Below are 10,963 nucleotides of genomic sequence, written 5' to 3' on the forward strand. Positions count from 1 at the left end.
GCAAGATTTCATGCCGAGCTGAGATTAGATTAATCTTGATCATACCCTATTGTATGCAGTTCTCCTCCAAAAAAAAAAAAAAAATCTATTTTTGAACCAAATATGAAATATATTCGGAATTGAGACAACAAATATTATATAATAGAACTAAACAATGCACTTTTATTACTCCATCATTCATAGCATTAGTTATTACATTCCTCAATTCCTTGTATTTTATCTAATAACTAACGGCCACAATAAATTTGAAACAGAAAAAAAAAATTAAAGTAATAATAATAGTGTAAAACATCAAACAAAAACAATAAAGAAAAAGAGAAGGAAAAGGGATTATCGGATCCGCAGAGACTTAATACTATCAAGTTAGTTTTTTAAGTGCTATAAACTTAGCTAGAAGCCTCTAGAGATACACCCACTGGGGAAGACGAGCACCACCCATTTTTCTTGCTGCAAACTTCTTTTTAGTACCCATAATGTTGCAACCTGAGTTTTGCTCAACATCAGTTCCTGGAGGAGTAGTTGGCCGCAGTTTCTGAGAATACGACATTAAATTATGGTTCTTTATCATTTTCAAATATGCAAAGTTTTTCTCCCTGAGGGGAGGAACTGGCACTGAATTGTGTCCAGAGCTGGATCCGGGAGAAGTAACAGGTCCGGGAAGGTAGTAAAATATGTTGACTTCTCAACTTAGAACGTGCAAAGTCCATTCGGCTAAGCGTTGTGACTGAGTTGTGCCCAGAATTGGGCGTTGGAGGAGTAACAGGTTCCCTTTCCAGGGATGGTAGCAAAACTTGTTGCTCTTTTAACTCTGAAACTGCAAAGGTTTTCTCACCCATTGAGCTAACAAAATTTTGCCCAGCAGGGTTGGGTCCTGGAGGGTAACATAATTGTTCCCAGGATTGGGTGATGGAGGGGAAACAGTTCCCTTTTGTAGGGATGGTAGCAAAACTTGTTCCTTTTTCAACTCTGAACTAGCAAAGTTTATCTCGCCAATTGGAGAAACAGAATTGTGCCCCGGGTTGGATCTGGGAGGAGAAACCGGGCGCCATGTTTGCAAAGATGGTAGAAAAAGATTTTCCTTTGCAGACGGCAAATCAGCAAAGTTGTGTTGGGCAAGAGTAGGGTTGGGCGAGGGAGGGGCAATATGTCTCCATTGCATAGATGGCAACAAAAGTTGATTCATGTTTGTAGTTGCAAAATTCTTTTCATTGAGACCAACAACGTTAACATTATTGGTATCGAAGTTGGGAGTTGGAGGTGTTACACGCCTCCATTTAGACGGTAGCATGAGATGATTCTTCCTCATCCATACTTGTTCATCATCTTCAACAACAACTCTCCCGTCTTCATCATTGGGGTTGATGGTCAGTAGAAACACTAGAGACGTGGCTACCATAATACAAAAGAATACCAACTTCAAGCTTCATGATTTTGTTTTGTTTTTTGTTGCTTTTTTGTGGGCTAAGTGGCTAAGCAAGTATGAAAAGTAAATGAATGTGGCTATGGGAATTATGTGCCAAGACGAGGCATATTTATAGGTAACACGGTCAGAATGATATTTTTGGAACTCCAATAATTTTGCAGAAACCAAATGGAGTTAAGAAGGGTGTTGACTGTGGATAGACTGACCGGAAAGGAATTGATTAATAAGGAAAGAAATTACAAGTTGAAGGCAAATTTTACTGCGGACCATTATCCAAAACGATGTCATACGTTTCTTTTAATGAGAAGAAATGGCAATCGTTCCGTGTAATTAATTACGTTTATATAACATATTTAGTTTCATTTTATATACTTTGTAGTTTCATTTCAGCACAATTAAAGTTTCATTTTTGTTTTAACTACAGTTTTATTTGACACTATACATACAATAGTCTTATTACAAGGAGACATGTTATTGAGTTTCATTTTATACACAATGTAGTCTTATTACAACACCACTAATTATAATTCTAATTCAACTACGGTCTCATTGGACAATATACACTCAAATATGTGAAACTGTTATTCAGTTTAACTGCATTTTATATATACTGTAGTTTCATTATAACACAACTAAAGTATCGTTTTCATATAACTGCAGTTTCATTTGACAATATACACACGATCAATATGTGAGACATGTTATTCAGTTTCTTTTTACACATAATATAGTTTCATTTCAACACAACTAAAATAGTATCATTTATATTCAACTACAGTTTAATTTGACAATATACACCCAATATGCGAGACATGTTATTTAGTTTCTTCTTATACATACTGTAATTTCATTTCAATACAATTATATTTTCATTTGATAATATAAACACAATATGTGAGACAAGTAATTCAATTTAATTTTAAATACACTATAATTTCATTTTGTTCTGAAAACACCGAAATACGGGATTTAAAAAAATGGCACTCTTTTCAGACCATGATCCACCGTATAACAATTGCAAGTTGAATGGGTCCGAGCTCGTGAAGTAGACGTTTATGTATTTTGGAGCATATGTTTTATGGGTTTTGGATTCAGTATATTTGTATGACTACACAACCCAATAAGTACTCTTGGCCCTTCAAATGGCCTCCGCGTAGAACTTGCCAACAACTTATCAAGTGTCTGTTTGAGAGTGAAGGAATTGAAGTATAACAATAATCCAAAAACTCAAGGGCTTGATTGCTATAGAGTTTTTTGCACTTTTAGTCCCACGACTATAGTGACACCGGCAGAATTGATCCACGACTTTTGAACCTTGCAATTTTAGTCCACGACTATTGATTTTTTTGCAAAAATGGTCCTTCCGGCCACTTTTCCGTCAAAATTTCACCGGAAAAAAAAATATTCTTCATTTTTAGCCGGGGTTAAAATTGACATTTTACTTATCTCAACAAATTAAAAGAAAAAAATTGATATTTGACTACATACAATATTACTGGGCTACATACTACTGTCCCAGACGGCGGAGTTTCCTGGAGCAGGCAGGGCTGTCAGTAAGTGGCGGAGCGGCCGTGGCGTTCCCCGGGCTAGTTGGGTTATCCGGCAACAGCTTTGGACTGGTACATGTACTCCGCCGCCGCATTTAACCCAGCTAAAAATAGAGAATTTTTTTTTCCGGTGAAATTTTGACGGAAAAGTGGCCGGAAGGACCATTTTTGCAAAAAGATCATAGTCGTGGACTAAAATTACAAGGTTCAAAAGTCGTGGATCAATTCTGCCAGTGCCACTATAGTCGTGGGACTAAAAGTGCAAAAAACTCATTGCTTGAATATTGAATTTCACTTATTCCCTCGTATGTTGTTGACGTTTACACGTACGTCAAGGACCCGACGGACCATATCTTAGGAATCTCATTTATGTTTAATAAGTTGAACAATTCTACTTTTTTTTTGTGTCAACCACACATTGTGGTCCGGGTCTTTCTCTATCCGTTTAACGGTGTAGGTCCACTCGGTTCGCTCCGAGAGACACAGAAGACGGCCCAAAAGGGATCGTCACTTGTGGGAATCAAACCCATGTTATCCTGGAATTCTCCCCCACAAAGAGAGCTCATTTGCCACTTGAGCTACCCTGTTGGGTTAAAACACAATTCTACTTTACAATTTTATTTTAAAATAATATTTAATTCGATCAATGTCTTTTAATCTAATTGAATTTTGTCCATCTAATTGTAGTTAAAAGGGTCAATTTTTATTTGATAGAGTTCTATTATATAGATTCTTAATTTCTACTCCATCACTTTTACTCTTTGATGTGACGATTAGACTTAGGTAATTAAACATGCATTAACCTGATAAGGATACAATAAGATATAACAAATACGAAAGGAAGTTTTATACTAAATAGGAGTACAAGAGTCCTAACAATCCCCGCAAGCTCATGTTGAACCGACAACATGAAGTTTGTTCGGCAGAGCCGCAAACGCGGAAGCCGGAAGTGCCTTAATGAAGATATCCGCTAGATGATCTTTGGTTGAAATAAAGTTAACCTGAAGTTCCCCCGATGCTACCTTATCCTAAGAAAGTGATAATCACTCCACGTGTTTCGTGCGCGCATGAAATACGAATTGGCACACATATAAGTAGCACAAGGTTGTCACACCACAGTTTCGGGACAGGCACTGGCTAATACCCAGCTCACGCAATAGTGAAACATCCACGTGATTTCCGCACCGACATCAACAAGGGCCTTGTATTCTACCTCAGACCTGGCAAATGTGCGCTGCTTTCGACACACCCATGAGAATAAATTTGAGCCCATGAACACTGCAAAACAACTCCTAAACTTTCGATCTACGAACAGCCAACCCCAATCCGAATTAGAGAACACATGAATATCAGTTGTAGGAGATTTGCACAAACGAAGCCCAAAGTGTAAGGTACCCTTAATAGACCGCAGCACACACTTCAGTTGAGACCAATGTGCCACAGAAGGAGCATGCATATGCTGGCACAGTTAGTTTATTAGCAAAAGACATATCAAGACGAGGTCACCGTCAAGTACTACAAAGCCCCGGCTAGACTCCTGTTAGGGTTGGGAAATGGTTCCGTGGCAGTATCCAAGTGACAAGACACTGGAACTAGGGTAGCCAACTGTTGCGAACATGTGAGCCAATCCATGATTGAGTTGTTAATAAATTATGGTGCCATTTATAATTTTAAATTAATTAGTTTTTGGGAATTATTATATTCATTATTTAGTTAGTTAATTTGTGATTTAAATTGATTGTGTGCTTTTTATAGTTAGTCAGTTTATATTAAATTAGATTTAGGAGTTTTTAGTGTTGTTTGTTATTTTATGTTTATCATAATTAGTTTGTTTTTAGTTGTTAGAATTTCTAGTTCTTTTGGGAAGTGTCTAATGAAACTAGGATCTACAACTATAAATATCGCTGTCTTATATGAATAAAATAGAGAGTTGAATTTTTTGAGTTAGAAAACAGAGTGTTTTTTTGAACTCGAAATGAGTTCAATTCGGTCGTGAGTCGGTCATGGCCATCTTGACTTATCAAGTATAAAACCTCACTTGTGGCGTCGTTCTTACTCCATGTATCACCTTATAATCCGTTGTGGCCGTGAACTTATCAAAATAAAAAAAAAATTAGCCTTTTTTCCCAGCCCAAGTTAAAGCTTTAATTTGAATCAAATTCACCCAACCCTTTCCCAGCCCAAGTTAAACCTTTGAATCAAATTCACCCAACAAAATAAGCCATTCTATGAGATTCTTTATAGAGTTAATACCCAAAATGGTCCCTCGACTATGTCATAATTACCAATTTGGTCCTCAACTACCATTCTTACTCAATTAAGTCCTCAACTATGTAACTTTTACTCAATTAAGTCCTCAACTATACAATTCTTACCCAATTTAGTCCTCAACTATACAATTCTTACCCAATTTAGTCCTCTGTATTAATTTGACTATTTGTTGACTGTCAAAAGTCGGGATAAAATTATAATTTTACAAGATTTCTCCTTCCTTCTCCATTTAGCAGCGCCAAACCATGCAGCAATACACTCCGATCAGATTTCGATCGTCCAAAAAATCGTTGGAAATCAAATTCATGGGTTATCCGATGCATAACCACTACTTCGATACTGACAGGTTTAGAACCCAACCGGAGCTTATTGCTACATGTTTTGGCGCTGCTAAATGAGGAGGAAGGAGAAAACTTGTAAAATTACAACTTTATTTCCACTTTTGACAGTCAACAAACAGTCAAATTGACAAAGGACTAAATTGGGTAAAAATTGTATAGTTGAGGACTTAATTGGGTAAGAATGATAGTCGATGACCAAATTGGTAATTACGACATAGTCGAGGGACTATTTTGGGTATTAACTCTTCTTTATATTAGAGTTTGAAAAAAGAAAAGATCAAGCCAACCAGTTTTGTATCATTTGGTATCAGAGCCTAGATTTTCCTCATGCTCCAATAAGTTATAATCCATCTCAAACTTTATTTTGAGTAGAAAAAACACAATCTGTCAGAAATTTGCAGTTTTGCGCGATCAACTTTGAAAAATCAGAAAAAATTAGTTACGTTCATTGTTTTGCTTTGAATTTTTTTTGTGGCCTGTCGTAGTTTTGTTAAACTTGATATATGGAAAATTTGGTCTCAAAATTTGTTACCAATATTTTTCAAAAAATTCAAAAAGTTGGGTCAGTTTCTGGATGTTTCTGCTAATTGATATTTCTGGTGCGATTTGAATTTCTGAATATTTTGCTTCGAATTTCTCAAAAAAGATGTGAGGTGTGCAAAAAAAAAATAAAAAATAAAAACAAATTTATGATTTTAGGAGGGTGCATCATAGGACATTAGGCTATGCAGTAGTGTGCTAGGTGTGGTGTAACGTAAGGCGTTGGGTTGTACATTAGTTGGAGGGCATTGTTATCTCTACCGGCGTGAGGTCATGTGTTTGGGGGTTTTCCTTTTGTTGCTAGTGTACCTTTGAAAAGGATAATGAGATATGTTTACATTATTTTGTTTTGGGTTGATGCTATCGTATGATCAAATTGCCCTTCGAAACACTTTTCCTCATTAATTTGTGCCTTAATCTGCACTAATTAGAGAATTTGAAGAACTAAGAACTTTTCTCTCTTAGTTCTTAATTTTATACCATAAACTTTTACAATAAAATTTTGTCTAGAATAATAAGAATCAACTAAATTTGAATTCATATTAAAGATGCAATACAACAACAATGATCTAAAATATGAATAGCACTGCTATTTCAAAATGATATTCTAGAAAAATGAATATTCTGATATCCGAGACATAGTCTGGATTCTACATTATATTTTTAAAATATTACTCGTATATTGATATTTTAAGGGGTCACTTTTTTTTTAATATCTAAAATTAATAAAATAAATAAATAAAATAATGTATCAAAGGTTAATCGCCATCTTAGCAATTTACGTAGTAGACATGTCACTTTTGAACTAATTACAATATTTTTGCTTGTTTATGGAGTTATTTATATTTTTTGAGATGGATGATCTAATTGCATTTTTATATATAGTTTCGTGACTAATTTTACTCTTATTATTCATTTATTATATTATTAAGTCATGAAATTTTCTAAATTTTCTTTGTCGCATGCAAATATATATGCAGATATAGACAACAAATTATATAATAGAACTAAACATGACACTTTTATTTCATACTCCATATTTCAGATCATTAATTATTACATTCATTTTATTTTATTCAGTCACTACAATAAATTTGAAAAAACAAAAGAAGAAAAAGAGACAGAAAGAACAAATAAATGGACAGTATCCGCTGAAATTTAATACTGTAACTTAATTAGCTAGTAGCCTTTAGAGATGCAACTAACCACCAGAGGAAATGGAGGAGGATGTGCAGAAGCCATTTTCCTATCTGCAAAGTTCTTTTTAGTACGCATGTTGCACCCTGAGTTTTGACCAAGAGTTGTTCATGGAGGAGTAATTGGCCGCAGTTTCATAGATGGAAGAGAAATATGGTTCTTTCTCATTTTCAAACCTGCAAAGTTCTTATGATGAATTGAACTAATTGAATGGTGTCCAGGGTTAGGTCCTGGAGAAGTAGCAGGACCCTTTTGAAGGAAGGTAGTAAAACATGTTGGCTTCTCAACCCGAAACTTGCAAAGTTCTTTTCACTGAATGTGCTGACTGGGTTATGACTTGGACTGGGTGCTGAATTGTTTCCTGGATTGGGTCCTGGAGGAGTAACAGGTCCCACCTTTAGAAGGGAAGGTAGTAAAACATGTTGGTTTCTCAACTCAGAACTTGCAAAATTCTTTTCACTGAATGTGCTGACTGGGTGGTTATGGCTTGGATTGGGTGGTGGAGGGTTAATTGAATTGTGCCCTCGGTTTGGTCTGGAGAAGTAACAGATCCCCCCTTTTGAAGGGAAGGAAGTAAAACATGTTGGCTTCTCAACTCAGAACTTGCAAAGTTCTTTTCACTGAATGTGCTGACAGGCTTATGACTTGGACTGGGTGGTAAATTGTGTCCTGGAGAAGGAACAGGTCCCCCCTTCTGAAGGGAAGGTAGTAAAACATGTTGGTTTCTCAACTCAAAACTTGCAAAGTTCTTTTCACTGAATGTGCTGACTGGGTGGTTATGGCTTGGATTGGGTGGTAGAGGCTTAATTGAATCGTGCCCTCGGTTTGGTCCGGGAGAAGTAACAGGTCCCCCCTTTTGAAGGGAAGGTAGTAAAACATGTTGGCTTCTCAACTCAGAACTTGGAAAGTTTTTTTCACTGAATGTGCTGACTGGCTTATGACTTGGACTGGGTGGTAAATTGTGTCCTGGATTGGATCCTGGAGAAGTAACAGGTCCCCCCTTTTGAAGGGAAGGTAGTAAAACATGTTGGTTTCTCAACTCAGAACTTGCAAAGTTCTTTTCAGTGAATGTGCTGACGGGGTGTTTATGGCTTGGATTGGGTGGTGGAGGCTTAATTGAATTGTGCCCTCGGTTTGGTCTGGGAGAAGTAACAGGTCCCCCCTTTTGAAGGGAAGGTAGTAAAACATGTTGGCTTCTCAACTCAGAACTTGCAAAGTTCTTTTCAGTGAATGTGCTGACGGGGTGTTTATGGCTTGGATTGGGTGGTGGAGGCTTAATTGAATTGTGCCTTCGGTTTGGTTCGGGAGAAGTAGCAGGCCCCCCCTTTTGAAGGGAAGGTAGTAAAACATGTTGGCTTCTCAACTCAGAACTTGCAAAATTCTTTTCACTGAATGTGCTGACTGGCTTATGACTTGGACTGGGTGGTAAATTGTATCCTGGGTTGGATCCTGGAGAAGTAACGGGTCCCCCTTTTGAAGGGAAGGTAGTAAAACATGTTGGTTTCTCAACTCAGAACTTGCAAAGTTCTTTTCAGGGAATGTGTTGACGCGGTGTTTATGGCTTGGATTGGGTGGTGGAGGCTTAATTGAATTGTGCTTTCGGTTCGGTCCGGGAGAAGTAACAGGTCCCTGCTTTTGAAGGGAAAGTAGTAAAACACGTTTCTTTTTCAACTCCAATCCTGCAAAGTTCTTCTCACCAGCGGGACCAACTGCATTGTGCTCGGGGTTGGATCCTGGCTCAGAATTAGATCGCCATGTCTGCAAAGATTGTAAGAAAAGATATTCCTTTTTGGACTGAAACCCTCCTTTCTTTGTAGTTACAAAATTCTTCTCGTTCAGATCAGCACCATTGGGAGACGGCAACATCAGATGATTCTTCATCATCCATTCTTGTTCACCAGTTCCATAAACATCTCTACTGTCTCCATCATAGGGGTAGGTGGTCAGAAGAAAAAGCAGATACATGACAGTCACAATACCAAGAGTAACGATTTTAAGCTTCATGATTGTTTTTGTTGGCTAAGAAATTATGTGAAGTAAATGAAGGAATTGTTGTGGGTGGGAGTAATTAAATGCGAAGAGTAAGCATATTTATATGTAACATGGCCATGTTGCCACGACTTGAATGGGTCTGAACAGCTTTAATTTCATATAATAATTTGTATGAACACAGCCCAGTAAGTCTTGGCCCTTCAAATGCCCTAGAACTTCTCCCAGAAGGTTGAATTCTCAACCTCGAAGGTCCCTCACACTCCGTCCAACAGAGCATTTAGAAAGATATAAATTACGGTGACTTAATGGTTCAGCAGATTGAACTTTTCAAGGGTCCTCACATCTCGACCTGACAGAACATGTAGAAGGATATAAATCACGGTGACTCAATGGTTCAGCAGACAGGACTGTCCACTTTGAATATAATCTGCACAATGAATCTGTCCGCTTTGAATATAATCTGCACATTGCCATTGTCGAAGTTTGAACTTTGATTTCTTCTTTTAAATACTACTTTTTGAACCAGTGAGCTAAACTCGCGCGGAGAACTTTGAAGAGTTTAATTAGTTGCCAAACTTGTTAGATGGATCTGAGATTGAAGGAATTGAAGTCAGAAGGACTTGAATGTTGAAATTCAATTACACGTGGAGGACCCGACAGAACAAACCTTCTATTTGTCGTCTTCTCCCAATTCAATTCCACATTTCTTCATGCGGCCGCATGGATGAGTGATCGTGACTCCATAGTCCCGCATGCAGAGTTCAGAATACTACGTACATAGCGATTGTGAACTGGTTCATATGTTGAAAGGGTCTTTAAAATAATATTTAATATTTATAATCATTCTCCCCAAAATGTTGAATCCTCAACCCTAAGGACTCGACAGAGCATCTAGGTCAAATTATATCGTGCACCGCGGTGCATAATCGATTATGCACCTCGCATCAAAACGATGCCGTCTTATTTAATGGAAAAGAAACGGAATCAGCAAAAATATAACTTTATTCTTATCATTTTGTATACACTCAGACCCGGCCCTGGGCAAGGGCAGGCTGGGCCCTTGCCCAGGGCCCACTCTTGGAAGGGGCCCACCACCCTATCCCAATACCTTTTATATATACTATAGATATTGGTATAATATTTAGTATACAATTATGTTAAAGTGTTGTAAGTCAGCCGAGTTGGTAGAGTTTGTTGTTTGAATGAGTGAGGTTTGGGGGTCAAGTCTCTTTATATGCGTGTGATGAATTGGCTTTAAGATTTTCCTCACTCAGTTACTCTTTAGGGATATTATTATATATAGTATTAAAATTGAATTTATGGATATTATTGTTATATAGTATTAAATTTGTAACTTATTAAATTTATTTAAATTTTTAATTTGTATTTTTTTAAAATTTAATTTGTAACTTTGTGATATTTTTTTACCTTTTTATAATTATAATGAGATTTATAATATAGATTGATTTGTGATTCATATCAAATTTTGAATATATTTATATTCGAGTAATTTACTACTTTTATTTAAAATATGTATTATTTTGTGAACTTTATACTGATTTATGTATATGTAATATATTTTGTTATTTAGTTATGAAAAATATTTTAAAAGTAATTTTAGTTTAGTTTTTTATGAATTATTTAGTCAATGT

The sequence above is a fragment of the Ipomoea nil genome, unplaced genomic scaffold (genome assembly GCF_001879475.1).
Source record: "Ipomoea nil cultivar Tokyo-kokei standard unplaced genomic scaffold, Asagao_1.1 scaffold1720, whole genome shotgun sequence".
Classification (NCBI taxonomy): domain Eukaryota; kingdom Viridiplantae; phylum Streptophyta; class Magnoliopsida; order Solanales; family Convolvulaceae; genus Ipomoea; species Ipomoea nil.